This window comes from Scylla paramamosain, chromosome 38 (assembly GCF_035594125.1).
Source record: "Scylla paramamosain isolate STU-SP2022 chromosome 38, ASM3559412v1, whole genome shotgun sequence".
Lineage (NCBI taxonomy): Eukaryota > Metazoa > Arthropoda > Malacostraca > Decapoda > Portunidae > Scylla > Scylla paramamosain.
The window spans coordinates 1,548,183-1,561,531 of record NC_087188.1 but is presented as its reverse complement, the minus strand read 5'-3'; positions in this window follow the sequence as shown (position 1 = coordinate 1,561,531).

Below are 13,349 nucleotides of genomic sequence, written 5' to 3'. Positions count from 1 at the left end.
TATGAAAACGCAAAAAACGGAAACGAAGACATTACTAGAAACGCGTGTTATGAGATTTTTTGGGCTTCTTAGGTACCAAATGCTAAAACACAAGAATATCACTCTACATTAAGAAACAGTTCAATTTACCAAAAAAGTGACTTTTGAGTGTTTTTTTTTTGTTTAGCGTGTTACGTACAAAAACGCCAAAATGCATGCAAAGTACCCTATATGGAAAACAAATAGTTATTACAAGAAACGTATATTACAAGAGTACCAAGATACTAAAACGAGTAAAAAAAACACTGTATATGGAGAAACAGAATAACTTTACTAAAAACGTGTCTTTTGAGTTTTTATCACCTTTTTAGGTATCAAAACTCCTAGACGTATGCAAAACACGTAATTTGAAGAACAGAACAAAGTTACCAAAGACGTGTATTGTGAGTGACTTTGAGCTCGTTACATACCAAAACTTCACAGTGCATGCAAGTCCCCCAAAATATGGAAAGGAAAAGATATTTTGAGAAACGCTTTATAATATTTTTTTTTTGTCCTCTTAGTTTCGCAAAAACGCGTTAACATCACTCTATAAGAAGAAACATAACATCACCAAAAACATATTTTTATTTTTTTTCTTATTATTTTTACCAATACTCGAAAATCCATGAAAAGCATTGGGAAACAAAACGACATTATCATAAACGTGTTTTTAAGTGTTTTCGAGTGTTTTAGTTACCAAAACACTAAAATACATGGAAAGCACCCTACATTGGAATATAAAATAATATTACCGAAAAAATTGTCTTTTGACTGTTTTTGAACTTCTTATGTACAAAACCACTAAAATGCATACAAAAAACCCTTTATGAAGAAAAAAGAGTAACTACCAAAAATGTGTATTTTGAGTGTTTTATTTATTTTTTTTATGCTTCTTAGGTACAATAACGGCAAACTGCATGCATAGTACCCTATATGGTAAAACAAAACGTAATTATCAGAAATTTGTATTATGAGTGTTTTTGACCTTAGGTAACTAAACGCAAAAACGCGTGAATAGCACTCTATATGTAGAAACTAAACAACAATGCAAAAACGTATGTTTTTGGTATTTTTTTACATTATTAGTTACCAAAACGCAATCATAATTAATGCAAAGTGCTTTTTATAGACAATGGAATCGACATTACTTGAAACGTGCTTTTCAATGTTTTACTGCGTTTTAGGCATCAGAACGCTAAAATGCACTATACTGAAATACAAAACAACATTACCATAAATGCGTCCTTTAAATGTTTTTTGAGCTTCTTACGTACAAATAAAAAAATAAAAAAACGATAAAATACATGTAAAGTATCCTACATGGAAAACGAAATATAACAAGGAACATGCATTACATGTGTTTTTTCAATATCTTAGGTAACAAAACGCTAAAACACGTGAAACAGAACAATCTTGCAAAAAATGTCTGTTTCAAGTGTTTTTTTAGAATAGTTATGTACCAAAACACCAAAATGAATGTAAAACACTATATGGGGAAATGAAAGGAGAAATAGAATAATGTTACCAAAAAATGTGTGTGTTAGGCATGGGTAAAGGAAACAAGATTTCAAAAATATATCTTTTAAGAGTTTATGAGCGTGTTAGGCACCAAAAGGCTAAAAATTATGGAAAGCACCGTATATGGGAATACAAAATAAAATTACAAAAAACGTGTCTTTTGAGTGTTTTCAGCTACTTACGTACCAAAACGCTAAAAAAAATATATAAAAAATGAAAACACTTTTTTATTACCAAAAAACAAATAGTGTGATTGTTTTTCAGTTTATTACCTACATACACGCCAACATATATGGAAAGTACTTTATATGAGGAAATGAAAAGAAAGTACTTTCCATATATGTTGGAGTTTATGTACGTAATAAACACTCACAATATTTGTTTTTGTTAATAAAAGAGTGTTTTCATGTTTTATATATTTTTTTTTAGCGTTTTGGTGCGTAAGTAGCCGAAAACACTCAAAAGACACGTTTTTTGTAATGTTATTTTGTATTCCCATATGCGGTGCTTTCCATAATTTTTAGCGTTTTGGTGCCTAACACGCTCATAAACTCTTAAAAGATATATTTTTAGAAATCTCGTTTCCTTTACCCATGCCTAACACATACACATTTTTGGTAACATTATTCTATTTTTCCATATAGAGTGTTATTCATGTCTTTTAGCATTATGATACCTAAGAAGCTCAAAAACTCTTATAACACACGTTTTGCATTTTTTAAGCTTTTTGGAAATAGGTCAAAAGACACAATTTTGGTAATGTTGTCTTGTGTTCCTATAGACGGTGATTTTTTTGCTTTTAAGTGTTTTGTTAACTAATACGCACATCAGTACTCAAAAGACACGTTTCTGGAAATGTTGTTTCCTTTCCCCATATTGAATGTTTTTTTTTATGGATTTTTGCGTTTTATCACCTTATAGCGTGAAATACCTTCAAAATACTCTTTTTAGTAATATTGTTCTGTTTTTCCGTATAGAGTGGTATTCATGCTTTTTTTTTTTGGCTCAAAACACTCATAATACACGTTCCACATAGTGTTTTTTCATAGGGTACTTCTCATTCATGTTGACGTTTTTCTACGTAATAAGCTAAAAAAAATTGAAATTATTTGATTTTAGTGATGTTATTATGTTTCTTCAAAAAAAAAAAAAAAAAGCGTTTTGCATGCGTTTTACCGTTTTTGGTACTTTAAGTAGCTGAAAACTCTCATACGACACGTTTTTGGTAATAGTGATTTGTTTTCCCGTATTGGGAGCTTTCTATGTATTTTAACGTTTTGGTGCCTAACATTCTCATAAACACATATTCCTAAAGATATATTCCTGTCTTTTCATTTTTCATTAGTGGTTACTTTACGTGCATTTTGGCGTTTTGGTATTTAAAAAGGTGAAAAAAAAAAAACACTCAAAACAAATTTCAGTTTGTCCATATAGACTGTAATTCACACGTTTCAGCGTTTTGTTACATATAGTCAAAAAACACACATGATACACGTTTCTCATAATGTTTTTTTGTTTCTCTAAATGAAGTACTTTCCATGCAATTTGGCTTAAAACACGTAAAATACACGATTTTCGTAGTCAATGCTTTCAATAAATGGCGTTTTCCATACGTATTATCGTTTTGGTACATAAGTAGCTTAATAACCCTGTTTTCTTACGTAATAAGTTAAAAACACGATTTTCGTAGAGTCATTGTGTTTTTCAATAAATGGCGTTTTCCATACGCATTATCGTGTTGGAACATAAGTTCTTCTTACGTAACAAGTTAAAAACACTAAAATGTTTGTTTTTGGAAATATTATTACTTTTTCCACCATAAAGGGAGTTTTCTATGCGTTTTAGCGTTTTGGTGCGAAAAAGTTTATAAACAATCAAAGGATACTTTATTTTTCTTAATGTTGCTTTCTATATCCTTACAGGGTGATCTTCATGGTTTTCACCGTTTTGGTGTCTTAAACAATTAAAAAAAATAAAATAAAAGACATATTTCTTGTAATTTCGTTTCCTTTCTACATATAAAAGGCTTTAGATTCATTTTGGCGTATTACTCCCTAAGAAAATCACTCGGAATACACGTTTTTGTTAATGTCGTTCTATTTTTCCACATAGGGTGCTATTCATGCGTTTTAGCGTTTTGGTACTTAGAAAGCTAAAAAAAAACTCACAATACACTTTCCTCGTAATGTCTTTTCGTTTCCCCTTATATGATACTTTACAAACATTTTCTATTTTTCTACGGAAAAAAAAAAAAAAACTTAAAAACACTGAAAATACTTCTTTCTGGTAAAGTTATTCTATTTCTCCATAAAAGGTGTTTTCCATGCATTTTAGTGTTTTGATACGTAAGAAGCTCAAAAACGCTAACAAGAGACGTTTTTGTTAATGTTGTTTGGTTTTCCCATATAGGGTGCTTTCCATACTTTTCTAGCGTCTTTGTGACTAGCATATTCATAAGCATAAGGCACGTTTCTGGAAATCTCGTTTTGATACGTAAGTAGCTCAAAAAAAGCTAAAAAGAGATGTTTTTTGGTAATGTTTCGTTTTCCATATAAAGTGCATTCCGTGATTTTTAGCATTTTGATGGGTAACACTCAGAAAAACAAAAGACAAAGACGTGTCGTTACCTTTCCACAAATAGGTTCCTTTCCATTCATTTTAGCGTTTTGGTGTCTAGCAGTGTGAAAAACAATAAGGGGCATTTGTATATAGGGCATTTGAATACATTATGGCATTATTGAATACATTATACATTATTATGTATAAGGGCATTTGAATACATTATGGCGTTTTGGTACCCAACAGTGTTAAAAACACGCAAAATACACTTTATTGTAATAATGTACTGTTCCTCTATATACAGTGCTTTCAACGCCTTTTCACAATTTGGTAACTAAGAAGCTCAATAACGCTCATAAGACGTTTCTCGTAATGTCTTTTCGTTTCCCATTTAGGATACTTTAAATGCATTTGGGGTTTTCTTGATAACGAGATAAAAAATACTTCAAATACATATTTTTGGTAATAATATTCTATTTCTTGATAAATGAGGTTTTGCGTGCGTTTTTACCGTTTTGGTACATAAGAAGTTCAAAAACACTCAAAAGACATGTTTTTTGTAATATTTTGTATCCCCATATACCGTCATTTATATGTCTTTTAGCGTTTTTGTGCTGAGTACAATTAAAAACACTCAAAAGACACGTTTCTAGTAATGTCGATTCGTTTCTCCATATAGTGATCTTTGTAAATATTTTGACGATTTGGTTAACAATGTGAAAAGACTCGAAACAAATTTTTTTATGTTGTTTTGTTTTTCCATATAGAGTGGTATTAATTCGTTTTTTGCGTTTTGGTATATAAGAAGATTAAAAAACAGTCATTATAAACGTTTCTCGTAATGTCTTTTCGACTCCACATTAAGCGTATTTAGCATGCATTTTTTCGATCTTCTACATAAGAAGCTCAAAAGCACTCCAAAAAAAACTTATTTTGGGTAAAGTTATTCTGTTTCTTTTGTAAATGGTGTTTTCCATGGATTTTCCTTTTTTTTATATCCAAAAACTTCAAAATACTCAACAGACGCGTTTTTCTTAATATATATATATATATATATATATATATATATATATATATATATATATATATATATATATATATATATATATATATATATATATATATATATATATATATATATATATATATATATATATATATATATATATATATATATATATATATATATATATATATATATATATATATATATATATATATATATATATATATATATAGAGAGAGAGAGAGAGAGAGAGAGAGAGAGAGAGAGAGAGAGAGAGAGAGAGAGAGAGAGAGAGAGAGAGAGAGAGAGAGAGAGAGAGAGAGAGAGAGAGAGAGAGAGAGAGAGAGAGAGAGAGAGAGAGAGAGAGACAGAGAGAGAGAGAGAGAGAGTGTGATTCGTGTGTTTTAGCAAGATGGAACTTAAGTAGCTCAAAAACTCTTATAATACACGTTTCTCGTAATGTCTTTTCTTTTCCTTATATAGAATATTTTACATGCATTTTATTGTTTTTATACATAACAAGCTCAAAACACTCAAAACACACGTTTTTGGTGAAATTAAACTATTTTACCATGAGCTTTAGCGATTTGGTAGATAAGTAGCTGAAAAACACTGAAAGAAGATGTTTTTGTTGATGTTGTTTTGCTTTACCATAAAAAAAAAATGCTTTATATGCTGTTTAGTGTTTTGGTGCTTAAACAATTTAAAGACGTGTTTTTTTGGGAATGTCTTTTTTTTTTTTTTCTTAGATGGTAATTTTCCTTCATTTTGGCGTTTTGTTCCTAAGAATGTGAAAAAAACTCAAAATACACGATTTTCATAATATTGTTCTGTTTCTCCTTAAAGAATGGTATTAATGCGTTCAAGCTCATAATACACATATCTTTTAATGTCCTCTCTTTTTCCCAAATAGGGTACTTAGAATGGATTTTTTAGCGTTTTTGTATTAAGAAAATCAATGAAATCTCAAAAAAACGTGTTTTTTTGTTAGGTTTATTGTTTTTCTCCATAAATGGTGTTTTGCATGCGTTTTAGCGTTATGGTACGTAAGAAGTTCAAAGGAGACTCAAAAGGCACTTATTTCGTAATGTTTTTTTTGTATTCCCTTATAGGGTTATTTCCATTCTTTTAAGCATTTGGGTGTCTAACACGCTCAAAAAACACTAAAAAGACACTAAAAGATTTGTTTTCCGATATAAAGGGCTTTCCATGCTTTTTTTTTTAGCGCTTTGAGCATATCATACTCAGAAAAAAGACATAAATCTGTAAATATTATTTATTTTCCATGGATTTTGGCATTACCTAACAATGTGAAATACACTTTTTCATTGCATGCGTTTTAGTGTTTTGGTACGTAACTAGATTTAATACAGTGAAAGAGGAGTTTTTGGTAATGTTTTGTTTTCTCAGAGAGGTGCTTTTTTTTTATGCTTTTGATCGTTTTGGTGCCTAGCACACTTAGAAACACCAAAAAATAAACGTTTCTTGAAATCTCGTTTACTTTCCCGATATAGCGTGCTTTTCATGCATTTTCACGTTTTGGTTCCAAACAATGTTATAAAATGCTCTTCATACGTTTTAGCGTTTTGGTACCTAAAACTTAAAAAGCTATAAAACACATATTATACATGTTTCTTGCAATGTTCTTTCATTTCCAAGTATTTTTCCGTGTTTGTATGTAACAAGCTCAAAAAACACTCAAACGTTTTCGGTAAAGTTAATGTGATTCTGCATGAACTGTGTATTTTCGTCCGTTTTAGTGTTTCGTTAGTTAAGAGCTTCAAAACTCTCAAAATACACGTTTTTGGTAATGTTTTGTTTTCCCATATAGGTTGCTTTACCTGTTCTTTAGCGTGATGGTACCTAACACGATCATGCACACTCAAAAGACACGTTTCTGGAAATGTCGGTTCTTTTTCGTGTAGAGGGTGCTTTGCATGCATTTTGCAGTTTTGATACTTAACACTGTGAAATACTCTGAAAATCCACGCTTTTGGTAATTTATTCTATTTTCATATATAGAGTGTTATTTATGTGTTTTATTGTTTTGTGCTATATAGAGTTCATTCTATATAGCAGTTGTATTCCCATATAGGATTGTTTTTATGCTTTTTAACGTTTTGCTGCCTAACACGCTAAAAACACACAAACGACATGTCTCTTGTCATATTTCGTTTCACCATATAGAGTTCCTTGCATGCATTTTAACGTTTTGGAACCTAACAAAGTGAAAAACACTTAAAGTAAACGTTTTTAGTAATGTTCTGTTTTTCCACACACAGCGCTATTCACGCGTTTTAAAGTTGCTACCTAAGAATCTGAAAACCACTGATAATACACATTTCTCGTAATGTCCTTTCCTTTCCCCATATAGGGTACTTTGCATTTATTTTGGCCTTTTAGTACCTAACAATAGAAAAAGATCTCAAAACAGACATTTTTGGTAATGCGGTTTTCTTTTTCTTCATAAAAAAAAAAAGTGGTACTCACGCTTTTAAGTGTTTTGGAACTTAAGAAACTAAGGAACACTGATAATACACGTTTCTTCTAATATTGTTTCATTTTTTAAATGAATTTAAATGAATTTTTTAAACTTTCAATTAATTTTCTTTTTACCCAACATACTCAAAATATTGATAATACACGCTTTTAGTAATGCTATTTTGTTTCTCAATAAAAAAAAAATCGCATGTTTTTTTTTAAGCGTAATGCATAACGTAATGCATAAGAATCTTAAAAAAAAAAAAACACGAAACACTCAAAAAACATATTTTTCGTATTGCTGTTTTATATCCCAATACGGGTACATTCTATGATTTTTGCTAAAACAATACTCGTTTTTGGTAACTTCTTTTTTTTTTTTTTTCAAATCACATGCTTTGCATGTGTTATGAACATAAGGCGAAAACACTAAAAAACTCACGTTTTTGGTAATGTTGTTATGTTTCTCTATATCAAGTTTTTTTTACGTGTTTTATTGTTCTGGTACCTAAGAAGCTCAGGAATTCTCATTATACACGTTTTTGGTGATATCCTTTTGTTTCCCAATATTGAGTAATTTACATACGCTTTGGCGTTTTTGTACGTAAGAAGCTCAAAAACAATAAAAAATCAGGTTTTGGTAATATTATTCTGTTTCTTCGTAAAGATTGTTTTGTATGCGTTTCACCGTTTTCGTGTGAAAGAGGCTTATAAACACTCAGAATAAATGTTTTTTTTTTATATTGTTGTTCACGTGCTTTTCATGTTTTTTTTTTGTTTCATTTTGGTGCCTAACACACTCAAAAACACTCTAAAGACACTTTTGACACTGATAATGTCATTTCCTTTCCCATATAGAGTGCTTTGCATGCATTTGGCGTTTTAATAACAAACAATGTGAAAAAACACTCAAAATACACTGTTTTAGTGATATTCTATTCCTGCATATAGTCTATTTTTGCATGCGTCTTTTGTAATGTTTCCTTTATTCATATAGGGTGCTTTCCTTACTTTTTAGGATTTTGGTGTCTAACACGCTTATTACAACACAATAGATGCGTATATATATATATATATATATATATATATATATATATATATATATATATATATATATATATATATATATATATATATATATATATATATATATATATATATATATATATATATATATATATATATATATATATATATATATATATATATATATATATATATATATATATATATATATATATATATATATATATATATATATATATATATATATATATATATATATATATTTCCTTTTTTTCCATATAGGGATCTTTCCATCCAATTTTGGGTTATGGCACCTTACAAGGTGCCATAACTTACTTATACATTCAAAATACACGCTTTTTGGTAATGTTCTTTTTCTCTATAAAAAAATGTTTTATTAATGCGTTTTTACCTTTTTCGTACCTCAACAACATTCATAATAGGTACACGTTTCTAGTAATGTCTTTGCATGTCTCCATATAAGGTTCTTTGGATGCATTTTGGCATTTTTGTAAGTAACAATCAAAAAAAAAAAATCGAATTAGTTGTTTTTTAGTAATGTTGTATTGCTTCTCCGTATAGTTTCTTATTATTGTGTGTTTTATCATTTTGGTACTTAAGAATCTCAAAAACACTCATACTATATCTTTCTTTTAGTGACTTTTCGTTTCCGAATACTTTCCATGCATTATAGTATTTTTCCCCGCAACAAGGTAAAAAAAAGAGTGTTTTGACTGCTTTTAACGATTTGGTATGTAAATTTCTTACAACACTGAAAAAAAACGTTTTTGATAATTCTTTTTGGTTTTCCCATATAGGTTACTTCAAATTCTTTTCAGCGTTTTGGTGCCTAACACTTTCATAAACACTCAACAGACACGTTTATTGAAATGTCGTTTCGATAAACTGTTCTTACTTAACAATATGAAATACACTCAAAAAAAATATTTTTGGTTATGATACTCTGTTTCTCCATATAAAGAGTTGTTCATGCGTTTTATTGTTTTGGTACTTAAGAAACTCAAAAACACTAATACTACACATTTATAGTAATATCGTTTCGTTTCCCCATATAGGTTATTTATCATGCTTTTTGGCGTTTTTCTACATAACAAGCTCAAAAACACTCAAAATACTTGTTTTTTGGTAACATCACTCTGCTTCTCCATAAAGGGTGTTTTTCATAATTTTTTGCGATTTAGTACTTAGGTAGCTCAAAAAACCTCAAAAGACACTTTCTTGGTATTGTTGTTCTGTTTTTCTATACAATATTGCTTTCCATGTTTTTTTTTTTTAGCGTTCTAACATGCACAAATACATTTAAAAGATTTTATTTATTATTCATTTTTTTTTTTTTATGTTTTGTTTTCCTATTTAGGGGAGTGCGTGCATTTTGGCGTTTTGGTACCTAACGATGTAAAAAAAATTAAGAATACACGTATTTGGTAATGTTGTTCTGTTTTTCCATATATAAAGTTGTGCTCAGAGAGAGAAAACAATTGATTTTCATAGGAGACCAAAAGCAAATAGGTATATCTAAGCAATATAGGAAAAAAAAAAATGTCTCGCAGCGGGTGAAATTCATACGAGTTAACGTTTCGGTACATAAGAAGCTCAAAAGCACCTATAACAAACATTTCAAGTAATGTTCTTTCGTTCACCCATGTAAGGAACTTTCTAAGAAGCTGAAAACACTCAAACTACACGTTTTTGGTAAAGTTATGATATTTTCCCATAAGTGTGTTTTGCAGGCATTTTAGCGTTTTGGCACAGAAGTAGCTCAAAAACACCGAAAGTAGAAGCTTTTAGTAATGTTTTTTTTTTTTTCATAGGGTGTTATTTTCATGCTTTTTTGCATTTTAATACCTAGCGCGCTCATAAATACTAAAGACACGTTTCTAGAAATCTTGTTTCTTTTCCCCATATACAGTGTCTTGCATTCAGTTTGGCTTTTTGGTAGTACAAAGTGAAATACACTTAAAAGTTCTACAGTTTCTCAATAGTGAGTGCTATTTTTGCATGCGTTTTGGCATTAGTCTACCTAACAAACTCTAAAAAACTCAAGATATCTTTTCTTTATAATGTTATTCTGTTGTTTTGTATGCGTTTTAGCGTTTTAGTACGCAAGTAGCTCAAAATCACTCACACGACACTAACAATGTGAAATACACGTAAAATACACGTTTTGTTAATGTTTTTTTCTGTTTCTCCATATACAGCGGTATTAATGCATTTTATTGTTTGTTATTGTAACTAATAAGTTCAAGAACACTCATAAGAGATGTTTCTCGTATTCCTTTTTTTTTTTTTTTTGTTTGTTTCCACATGTGAAGTAGTTTGAAGCATTTTGGCATTTTTGTAACATTCTCAAAAACATTCAAAATAATTCCATTTGATATTTAGCTTGTTATCCATACAGATATACATGTGTTTTGGCATTTTCTTATGTAAGTAGCTAAAAACACTGAAAAGAGACCTTTTTGTTAAGGTTCTTTTGTTTTCCCCCTACAGGGGGCTTTCCATCCTTTTTAGCGTTTCGTTTCCTAGCACGCTCTTAAACACTCGAAAGACACATTTCTGGAAATCTACTTTTCTTTCTCCATATAGAATGTTATCTATGCTTTTTTGGCGTTTTAGTACCTAACAATGTGAAATACATTAGAAATGTACCTGTTTTGTAGTGTTTTTGTTTCTCAACATAGAATTATATTCATTTTAGCGTTTTGGTACCTGAACTCAAATACTCGTAATATCTTCTTTCCCTATATAGAATACTTTCCACGCATTTTTGGCATTTTTTCTACTTAACAATCTGAAAAATACTCCAAATACACGTTTTTAATGTAAATATACTCTTTTCCCGTGAAGGGTGTTTTACATATGTTTTGGTGTTTTGGTAAGTAGCTCAAAGCACTAAAAAGATACGTTTTTGTTAAAGTTGTTTTGGTTTTACTTATAGGGCGTTTTCCAAGCTTTTTAGTATTTTGGTTTCTAGCGCGGTCATAGACACTCAAAAGTAATGTTTCTGGGAATCTCGTTTTCTTTCACAATATAAGTTGTTGTTTTTTTTAATGCTTTTCGGCGTTTTGATACCTAACAAAGTGAAAAACATTCAAATTACTTGTTTTGGGTTTTTGTTTTTCTTCTTTTTCTCTATAAAAGGAGTTTTGCATACGTTTTAGTGTTTTGGTACATAAGTGGTTGAAAAACATTCAAAAGACTAATTTTTGTTAATGTTTTATTCTTCTATACACTATGATATCTATGTTTTTTTTTAACGTTTATGGTGCCTAAGACGCTGAAAAACTCTCAAAAGACATTTCTGTTAATGTCGTTTCGTTTCCCCCATATTGGTGGTTCTGCATGCATTTTGGTGTTTAGTACCTAACAATGTGAAAAAAAAAAAATATATATATATATACGTCTTTGGTAAAGAAGTTTTGTTTCGCCATACAGAGAGCTATTTATACCTTTTAACGCTTTGGTACCTAAGAAGCTTTATAACTCTCATAATACACGTTTCTTTTAGTGTTTTCTTTCCCCATATAGAATACTTTCCATGCATTTTTGTACGTAACAAACTCAAAAACTCTGAAAATTCACGTTTTTGGTAAAGTTATACTGTTTCTCCATAAAGGAGTTTTTGCTACGTAAGTAGCTTAAAAACAACGAAAAGAGAAGTAATTGGTAATGATGTACTGTTTTCCATATAGGGTACTTTATATGTTTTCTAGCGATTTGGTGCCTAACACGTCCATAATCACTCAACAAACAAGTTTCTTGCAATGTCGTTTCCTTTCCCCATATAAGGTGCTTTACATACATTTAAATGTTTTGGTACCTAACTGTGAAATACACTAAAAAATGCAATTTTTTTGGTAGTGTTGTTCATGCGTTTTAGTGTTTTGGTACTTGATAAGCTTAAAATTATTCTTAAAACACGTTTCTCATAATGACTTTTTTCTCCCCATAATGGTTCTTTTGCATGCATTTTGGCGTTTATGTACGTAACAACCACAAAAAACACTGAAAATGCTTGTTTTTGGTAATATTTTTTTTTTTGTGTTTCCATATAGTGTGTATCGCGTGCGTTTTAACATTTTGGTACATATGTAAATAACAAAAAAAATCAAATTTTGGCTTTTTTCAAGCTTTTTTAGAATTTTGTTGTCTAATATGCACAAAAATGCTCAAGAGATACGTTTCTATTAATGTATTTTCTTTTTCCCATATAGTGCATATTCCATGGATTTTGGCGTTTTACCAAAACACTGAAAATACATATTTTTTTTGGTAATATTGTTGTTCCTCCAAATGGAGTGCTATTCAAAGATTTTTAGCTTTTTGGAACCTAAGAAATACTCCTAAAACACTTTTTTTTTACAATGTTTATTCGTTTTCCCATTTTTCTCGTTTCATTTTTATATTGTTATTCTGTTTCTCAATATCGAGTGTTTCATTCTCGCGTTTTGGTACCTAAGAAGATAAAAAAAACACTAAATATACACGTCTCTCGTTATGTTCTTTAGTTTCCCGATGCATTTTACATGCATTTTGTAGTTTATGTACGTAACAGAGTGACAACATAAATATTGTTTTTGATAATGTTACTCTGTGTTCCAATAAAAGGGGGATTTTGTATATGTTTTAGGATTTTGTTAATTAAGAAGCCTAAAAACTCTCAAAAGAACGTTTTTGGTAATGTTATTTTGTTTTCCAATATCGTGTGCTTTCGATA